The following is an 8583-nucleotide window of genomic DNA, read 5'->3' on the forward strand; positions in this document are numbered from 1 at the left end:
GTGCTTTGAGTCTTTGTATGACAGCTGGGTGCCGTCACAGGTCACTAACTGTCTGCCTCAGCTCCACTCATGCTCTGCAGGCTTCTATTGACGTCAGTTCCTCACAAAGCAGCTGAGCACTGCACTGACAGTGTGTTTGGGTTTGGTTTTTACTGTACAGCTAATGCTTTTCTGTTGTTGAGTGAACAAAATCAGCACATATAATTGATATTAGTAAAATGAAATACTGAAATACATTAGTATAGTAATCTCGTTTCTCAGACTATGTCAGATGGACAGGTCTGTAAGAATTTCTGATACTTCATGTAGTGTTTACTGAAAATTCTTTAATTTCTTAAGTTTTTAAGACTTTTAACAGTATGCTTTGTCACTTTTACTACTTAAATGGCAGTTATTCTTGCAATATATTTTAACTGGTGCATATTTCAAAATATAGTTACAACTAAATGAATGCAAAAAGCTGACACACAGACAACCAGAGACTTTATAAAAATATGAGAGACATGGAAGCTCTCATGTTACGAATTGGTTTCTGTTGTGTTTTAATTTTTCATGTGATTTCAGGAGTTAAATGATCAGACATGAAACATTATTATTTGTTTGATTATTTGTTGAATATCTTGGAGGAAAAACGTTAAGATGGTATAGCGACTTTTTTAATGTGCAAACAAAAGAAAAATCAGTCCACAGACATCTGTTTCTCTGATTTCACAGCATATGTCAGGAAGGTTCCCTGCTCACTGTGTTCACAGTGGCTCTCTGTTGAGCAAGGACAGCATTAGTAGAAGCCATGTGGTCGTTATGAGCTCAGCTTGATGAAAAGGTCTCAGGGAGCCGCTGCATCATCCTCAGCGTCCAGAGAGCTGCTGATTGTTGTCCAGAGGCGCCTCCTGGTGGATGAAGGGTTGACCTACACCACCTCAGTCACTACAGCGGAGGTGCTGATTTTAATCTTAATGTTTAGATTACACTAGCAGGACGCTGCACAGCTCAACCCACATTTAATCTGGTCATCAAAATGCCTGTTTTTTGTTTGGTTTCGTTTTTTTTTTTTTTTTTTTTTACTCTTTTTTAAGGAGATTTGTATCAATATTTCTCTATTTACTTAAATAGTGTTTCATTCACTTTCTAAACCGTTCCCTTTCTAAACTTTTAAATGCATTTCAGCAGCTGATGTTGATCCAAACCAGAAGCTCACTAAGATGCACAACACTCATCTTGATCTCCTTGCATTGCACAAACTATATAAATATGTACACAACAACACTGATGCTACTGAGGGATGTATAAAAATCCAAGCCTCTGCGTAGCACTTTGAAATGTCTTTGCAGGGAGTTAAATTTACAAGTTATTTGAGCACTGTGATGACCCTGGAAGACGCTGGAGCTGCAGGTGGTGTGTTTTCACCACAAACACGACCATGGAATTGAACCGGTGTTTACCGCCACCCCCTCAATTTCACCTTGATTACTGTGTACTTCATGGAGGCCACATGGGGCCGGATGGTTAGTGCCCCGGTGCTCAGAGAGATTGTCCAGTGTCCTGGAAGGTCACTAAAAGGTTTGATCTTTGTGTCAACAATTCATCTGCGCCGAGGTGTTTCTGAACAAGATGCCACACTTCCTTTCTTCACCTCAGGACCGCTGCAAAAAGGAAGAGGGCGAGTCTTTTGTCATCAGAAGAAAAAAAAAGGTGACAAGCAAAGACAACATGTTTCAGAAAAAGAAATACCAAAATCTCCCTGAGCTGTCTCTAAGTACACATTCCTCCAGTATATTGACATCTTGCAGCAGATGTGCTACTACACGCATCAAAAATATATGAAAAAAATAAAAAAAATACCAATTTCATTTGAGCTAAAAACTTGTATCAAATCTAAATGCTGGACAACAGCAAGAATGAAATGTTACCATTAAAGAAATTCTATCTATAACAACTTTCTTTTGGCCTGCAGCGTGAAGGATTTCATATAGAAAACACATTTCTGCCTGAATGGGCCATTTTCAAATTGATGTGCTCTATAGCAGAGAATGTTAAATGGGACACTGTCTCTGTGTAATTGAACATTTATTATCAGGCCTCATTTTTGTGACAGATTGTTCTATAATCCTCTGTCTTATTCCTCTGTTGCTTTTGGTTGAGTTTGGTGAGCCACAGCGGCAGAAACGTGATATATGACATTTCCCAGCTGTGCAGGTCAAGAACTGTTTTATGGAGCCATTTTTCTATTGAAAGCCCTCACACATTTTGATGAGTCCTTATGTGCTGTTCATTCCTGACAGGGACAGAAAGCAGAAGCAGTGTATCATCCGAGTGCATCTCCTGCTTTCTGGGATGAATATATCAGCTCTGACCAGACGGTCCCTGACATTTAGTGATCTGCGGTGATCAGCATAAACCTTAAATCATCAAATGTCACCGTGAAGCACTACTTGCCAAAGTTTGCACCCGATCCGGTCTACATCGTGGTTCAAAGAACAACCACTGCAGGCTCAGTCCCGGCGCTCACCCTGAGGTTTAAACACTGAACCCTCACAGAGTTTAATTAACAACACCAGAGCGCTGGCTGAGAATGTGTGAGACCAGGAAGGTGCAAGCGTTCAGATGGTTGGAGAGCAGCGGGACAGGGCAGGTTGTGAAATCACATTGTCCCAGGAGGAGGGTAAAGTAAAATGTATGGCTCATGCAGAATTCAGACCATCTTTGTTTCAAAAGCTTTCTATGATTATGCTGCTGGTGGTCTTCCCATAATGCCCTGTGTCCACTGTTTGCAGTGTGTTGCTTTTGTCCACTTCCCCACTCTAATGATGATGAGTCTGACTAAGCTGTATGTATCTAGCCCATTCTACAGTTGATTGCTGGCCATCTATATTGTTCGCTGGTGGCCTTGAACATAACAAACATCACCTAAATTACCATGTCATCATCCTGTTTGCATTATGTTGTACGTGTGCTCAGTGAATCTGCTTGCTTTTAGCTTTATTATCTTTTCCATGCATACTCGTCTGTTTTCTTTGTGTCTCTGTACCCAGCCTGCATGAGGCTGAGGGGTCCTTCCATATGAGCTGGGTTCTGTTCAAGGTTTCTTCCTGTTAAAAACTGTCCCCGGATCAAGCACCAATGGACCTTGGGCTTAGGGTAATGTAAAGCATCCTGAGACAGTTTCATTGTTTTTGACAATTTTGATTTTTATCTTATCTTACGTTGCTGCACTTTACTGAGATTCATCAAATAACTGATGCTACTTAGCTGATTTTTTATGGGGATTCCACATAGACATTGTAAGCACATTATAATTTTGAAACATAAACAAAGGATCACAGCGCTTCATATGCAACAAAGACGTGCTGCTGTGGTGCTGATTTCAGAGGACGCTACCAACTGGGCTGTGACATAGAAACATCTCTAGAGCATAAACACTTCCATCAGGTAGCAGATTAGCTCCTTGACTGACTTTCTGAACCAGTTTTTGATACCACTCAGAGCCTGCAGCTATGCTAGCAGCTTTGTCAGACTGCACAGTGGCGCTAACGTCAGCGTGCTAACATGCCCGCATAGTTTAGCAGCCTGTGAGCATGCTAACATTTGCTAATTAGCACAAAGCACAGCTGAGGCTCGTTGGAGTGTCTCTGGTTTGCATGTGTTTGGAGATAAATCAAGTTTATTAGGCACATCTTAATTTGAGATGATGATGATTAAAGGTCAGAGTTTGAATTGATCATAATTGCCTTAAGTATCTGTAGTACATTGTGTGGCAGTCCATCAGTGGCTGTCAGAGTATTTAACCAGTCCAATGTGGATCAACTAGCCATTCTTCATTGAAAGTGGAAGACAGCACGACTAAAAGAGAAAGCCTGGCATACGCAAAATTAGTTGTGTTGGTGTGTAAACATATAGAAAAATGTAAAAAATGACAAGAAATTAGTTGTGTCTTACACAGATGACGCAGACATTGAATGCACCACACTGCCTGTAATGTAAGTGAGCTCTCTAAGGCTCTTGACGTAATATACAAAGCGGTGTTGAGAAGATTTGACACATGCATCCCCTCATTATGCCTCATTGAAATCCTCTTATTATGCAGTGGACTGTCATCATCCATCACTATAGCTGTCCATATGTTCCATCTCACTGATCTCAGAAACATAGTGTCTGTCCCCAGTTCTAGTCTGGTCATCAGTTAACTCTATAATCCCTCAAGACTGATCATTCATTTCCTGTTTACTGCCGTTCCTCGGTGTCCGCTCTTCTTGACACTCGTATAGGAGTGAGGGGAAGATGGGCTTAGTTACAAGGAGCTGGAAATCCATATCTGCAGACAGACACTGTGGCCCAGGTGTCTGTTTGGCTCGGCGCTAAAGAGATTCAGATTTAGATTACTGAAATCAGCCTCAGCTGCAACGATGATACTGCAGCTCAGGATATAGACAACAGCGGTGCATCCACATGCTCTGAAAGGCAGGGCGCCAGCGTCGCCTCAAGACTGTGGCAAGTGCAACAGTCCTGCTGATGATTTCTGTTTGGCCATCTCTAATATTCTCTCAGCAAACTGCTGCACATTGTTTGCTGCTAGGTGGAATTAAGCTTTTTGTGCTGGTGGGCTGCTGTGGAGGAAGAGGAGGGGGAGGAGGAGGAGGGGGCATTTTGTGTGATATGGGCCATTGACTGCTTTTCCATAGCTCAGGAACAATAATGAGATTTTTTTATTTATTTTTTTTTTTTCAGAATATCAGTGCCGCCATTCAGCGCACTGATTGTGTTTATGAAATTGTGCATACATCTTTCAGTGCCGGAGCAGGGGATGGGAAAGCTATTTTCAAAACATTAGCAAATTGTTTTTCTGTTATTGTGCGGAGATTGATAAGAGTATGTGTTGTCTAAACACACAGACGGACACATACGAGGGAACAAAAAGACAAGAAAAGCAAAAGACCGCCGCTGTGACTTGGCTTTACTATATAATGTATCACCATTACTTCATAGCTCTGTAAGTAAATTCAACCCGTTCGGCTGTATTTCTGCTGGAAAGCCTCGTCTGAGGATGGTGCACATCGGCCGTTTTTGCTTAATTCACACCTTTGCATCACACATTTGAGGTATTATTGCATCACCGTGCTAATGACACATTTTCCTGATGAGATATGGAGATGACCTTGAGCTTGACCTTGCGTGTGAAATCTGTCACCTGCACATACGGTGACAAATCGCTTGAGATTTCACAGAAATCACATCTATCTGATTACAAACCTTTTCATGGCTGCAATCAAAAGGCTTTTGCTCCTCCTCATGCGCGGCGGGTTACGGCTCTCATTAGCGTTTGCTGCACAACTGGTTCGGAGCTCTTTTTTTTTCACTGCGCGGACAAAATTCTTGGATCAGAACAGCAGGTGTGTGTTTTTTTTGATGATGAACTGTGACCTGGCTGTGAGCAGCCGACATCCAAGGAGCCCCTTTGAGGCCGTTTTCTCCAATTTTAAATCCGACAGCAGAAGCACCGTTGAAGTCTTAATTTTTGCAAGTGGGTGAAAATGAAAATGCATCGCACAGCTCCTCACCAGACTGTTTCTTGCTTCAGCGCCCGGGAAAATCGCCTTCATCAAACATTATAACTGCTGGACTTTATTTACGCTGGAGATCTGTGCCATAAACATCCAAGTGAAATAATCGGCATGAACGTGTCGCACAGTGTCGCGTGAAATGTTGAAAGAGCTAGCAGCAGGGACTCGGACTGTTCCACTGGAACAATATTAGATTTATGAGGCCTCTTCAGTTTTTCCACATGCACATCAATACATTCATCTGTAATTAATGTAATTGTTGTTAATAGAGATAAATGTTGCCTCTGCACAGGAAGCAGGCTGAAATCTCTCTGGCAGGGGAGCTAGATTTTTTCAAGTGAGCTTTAGAAGCCAAACTAGTTGGTGCCAGTAATCATTAATCCATTAGTAATGATCCCATCAACACCTCAATAGTGTTCATTTCCCCCCCTACCTTGCCATTTACCTTGTATCTGTCCTCCAGTGATAATTGTCTCTCTTACCTGCTCCTAGAGTCTGCCCCCTCACTAGTTTGCTCCAAGACGTCTATTGATTCTGGGGCCTCATCAGATCCATGAAGACAAAGATGATGAACAATGAACAGACAGCTGCATCCTCGGTGATCTGGGCCAAAAGCCGATGGCCTTTGTGAGCGTGTAATGTTTCATCTGGTGGATAATGCGAGAGAGCGAGAGGGGACACAATGTGTGGATTTTCTGAGTCAGTTAGCTCACGGCCTCCTCTGCTTTCCGTGCCGCTGACCGCGTACGGATCACGGATAACTCTACTGCCACAAGAACTCTGAAGAGCTGCAGATAATGATTCAAGTTATTTATTTCCAAATTTGTTTGTGATAATGTGAAATAAGCTAGCTGTTACACGAGAGACTTAACTTTATATATTAATACTAATTTTATCAGAATTAATGTGAGAAGGAATAATGAAACATCAAATAATGAATGGCACAAAATACATTTTAGTAAGTAATTCATTCAACAAATGTGTTTTGTCCATTTAATTATTCATGTAATCTGTGTGGCAACTTAGGTCAGGCTAGTGTTTTCAAATTATGTTAAACGTAATTGTGTTTTAGATTTAATATATGTCACTCGGCTACGTTGAGATATATCTGACAACGTTTCAGTCTTTTTGTCACACTAAACAATTCGTTCTAAAAAAATAAATGTGATTATTTCAGAGGCAGTAGTGCCATAAAGCATCTTGTTTGTTTCTTAAACAATCCGGGGAGCAGCTCCACACAGCGTCCGCATTCTTGGCTGCGGACTGTTTGCCGTTCCCAGAAGGTCATTTGGTTAATGCACATTTGAGTTTTCATGGACTCTTAACTAGTTTTTAATCAGCAATTATTAGTGAATTGGAAGGCTGTGCAGGCGCACGGCTCTCTGCTGGCGGGAGAGTGCCCATCAATGTCACGTCAATTTCCATGCCAAAGGCTACATTAGGCCTGGAGTCTGGGAGGAAACAGCCACCTGAGTGCCTCATCTCCCCATCCACAGCAGTCTTCTCATCAACTATTGACTCTATTACACAGCTCTGTCAAAAAAATTTTCCGCTTCAAAAGAGGAGCAACCATTACATGGCTGTGCAGGGAGATAATTTAGTGATGCACAGAAAATTAAGTGCATATCCATTGAACATTGCTCATTATTGCACTTGAATTCCTACAATGCAGAGCCTGTGTGAGGATCCTGGACGCTTCCCAACCTTTCATTCCATTCCCATTTTCAAGGTATAAACACAGCTTGATTATTTAGGCTGATGTACTACATAAATAGCTGTCATTTTCATCTATATCTAACCTACCTGTAATTGGCAATTAAGCATGCCCGCATCTCGGGCTAGCTCTTAATTACTGCGAGGGGCCCTGAGGTGTCCTCGCGGGCTGAGGGAGGGGGTTGTGAATCCGCAGCAGCATGAATATGCATGGTGGACAGGTATTCTTCGGCTCGCTCCTCCGCTTTTCAGGCTTCACGCACGTGGAGGTGGTAACAGACCGCCTCTTGAACCGCCACTTCTTCATTATAACTCCAGAGCGGGCCGGAGACTCGCTGCTGCTGCTGCTGCTGCTGCCGTTGCCATGCTGCATCCTCGCCGTGGCATCTCTGCACACTGTGGCTTGTTTGTGTTTGCCAGGAGCTGTCACATTCAGCCTGTTAGCACTGGCCCATGGGAAATTTACACAGAAGCCGCTGGTATGAGGTGAGGCCATCAAATGAGCCTGTGACATGCTGCCATGTGCAAACATATTTGGTAAAGTTTACATGTGTGTTTGTGTGCTGCCACTCAAAAGTTTTGGGGAATTCTGGTCGAACATCAAACACGTGGATAGAGACACACACTAAGAAGGGATTAAGTGAACATTTATGAACATATTCATCAGTGACTTTAAATTAAAATAACCCTAAAGAGATTCATTCTAATATATAGACGATACATTCTTATTTAGCTTTGTGCCTCATGTTCAAATATGACTTATAATATTTCTACTTTAAAACAAAACCTTGATTCTGCAAATTAATACGGGCTCCTTTCCTCCACTGTGAGCTGACATTTAGCTCTCATAACGACAGCTGATTGTCTCGCACAGTTCCACCAAAGACCTGAATCCTTGTATTTAAGGGCCAATAAGTGTCGGGCTCTCTGATCATAATGGCACTTTTAATTAGCACTTAATTAAAAGGCAGGTGGACTGGAAAGGTCAAGCAGTTAGGCCTCCGAGTTAAAAACACAGTCAGCGCCAGGATCAGCTGTTTAATGAATGTGTCTGCTAATTGCAGCGAGCGGAATCTGGACAAACTCGGCTCAGATCTGTCGGGGAGGGAAACATATGCAGTCCTTTTAAGTCCCATTTCTTGTTTTGCTGCTTGTACTGATCAGGATTGTACCATTTAATTCGTATTTTTTATGGGAAGGGACTTTTCTCTAAGAGGCCGCTCAGAAAATCAAAAGCAGCGTTTTGGATTAATATTCTTATTGTGCTTATTACAAAAACACAAAATCTAAAATTGACCGAAGTGCGATCTAA

The sequence above is a fragment of the Chelon labrosus genome, assembly GCF_963514085.1.
Source record: "Chelon labrosus genome assembly, chromosome: 17".
Lineage (NCBI taxonomy): Eukaryota > Metazoa > Chordata > Actinopteri > Mugiliformes > Mugilidae > Chelon > Chelon labrosus.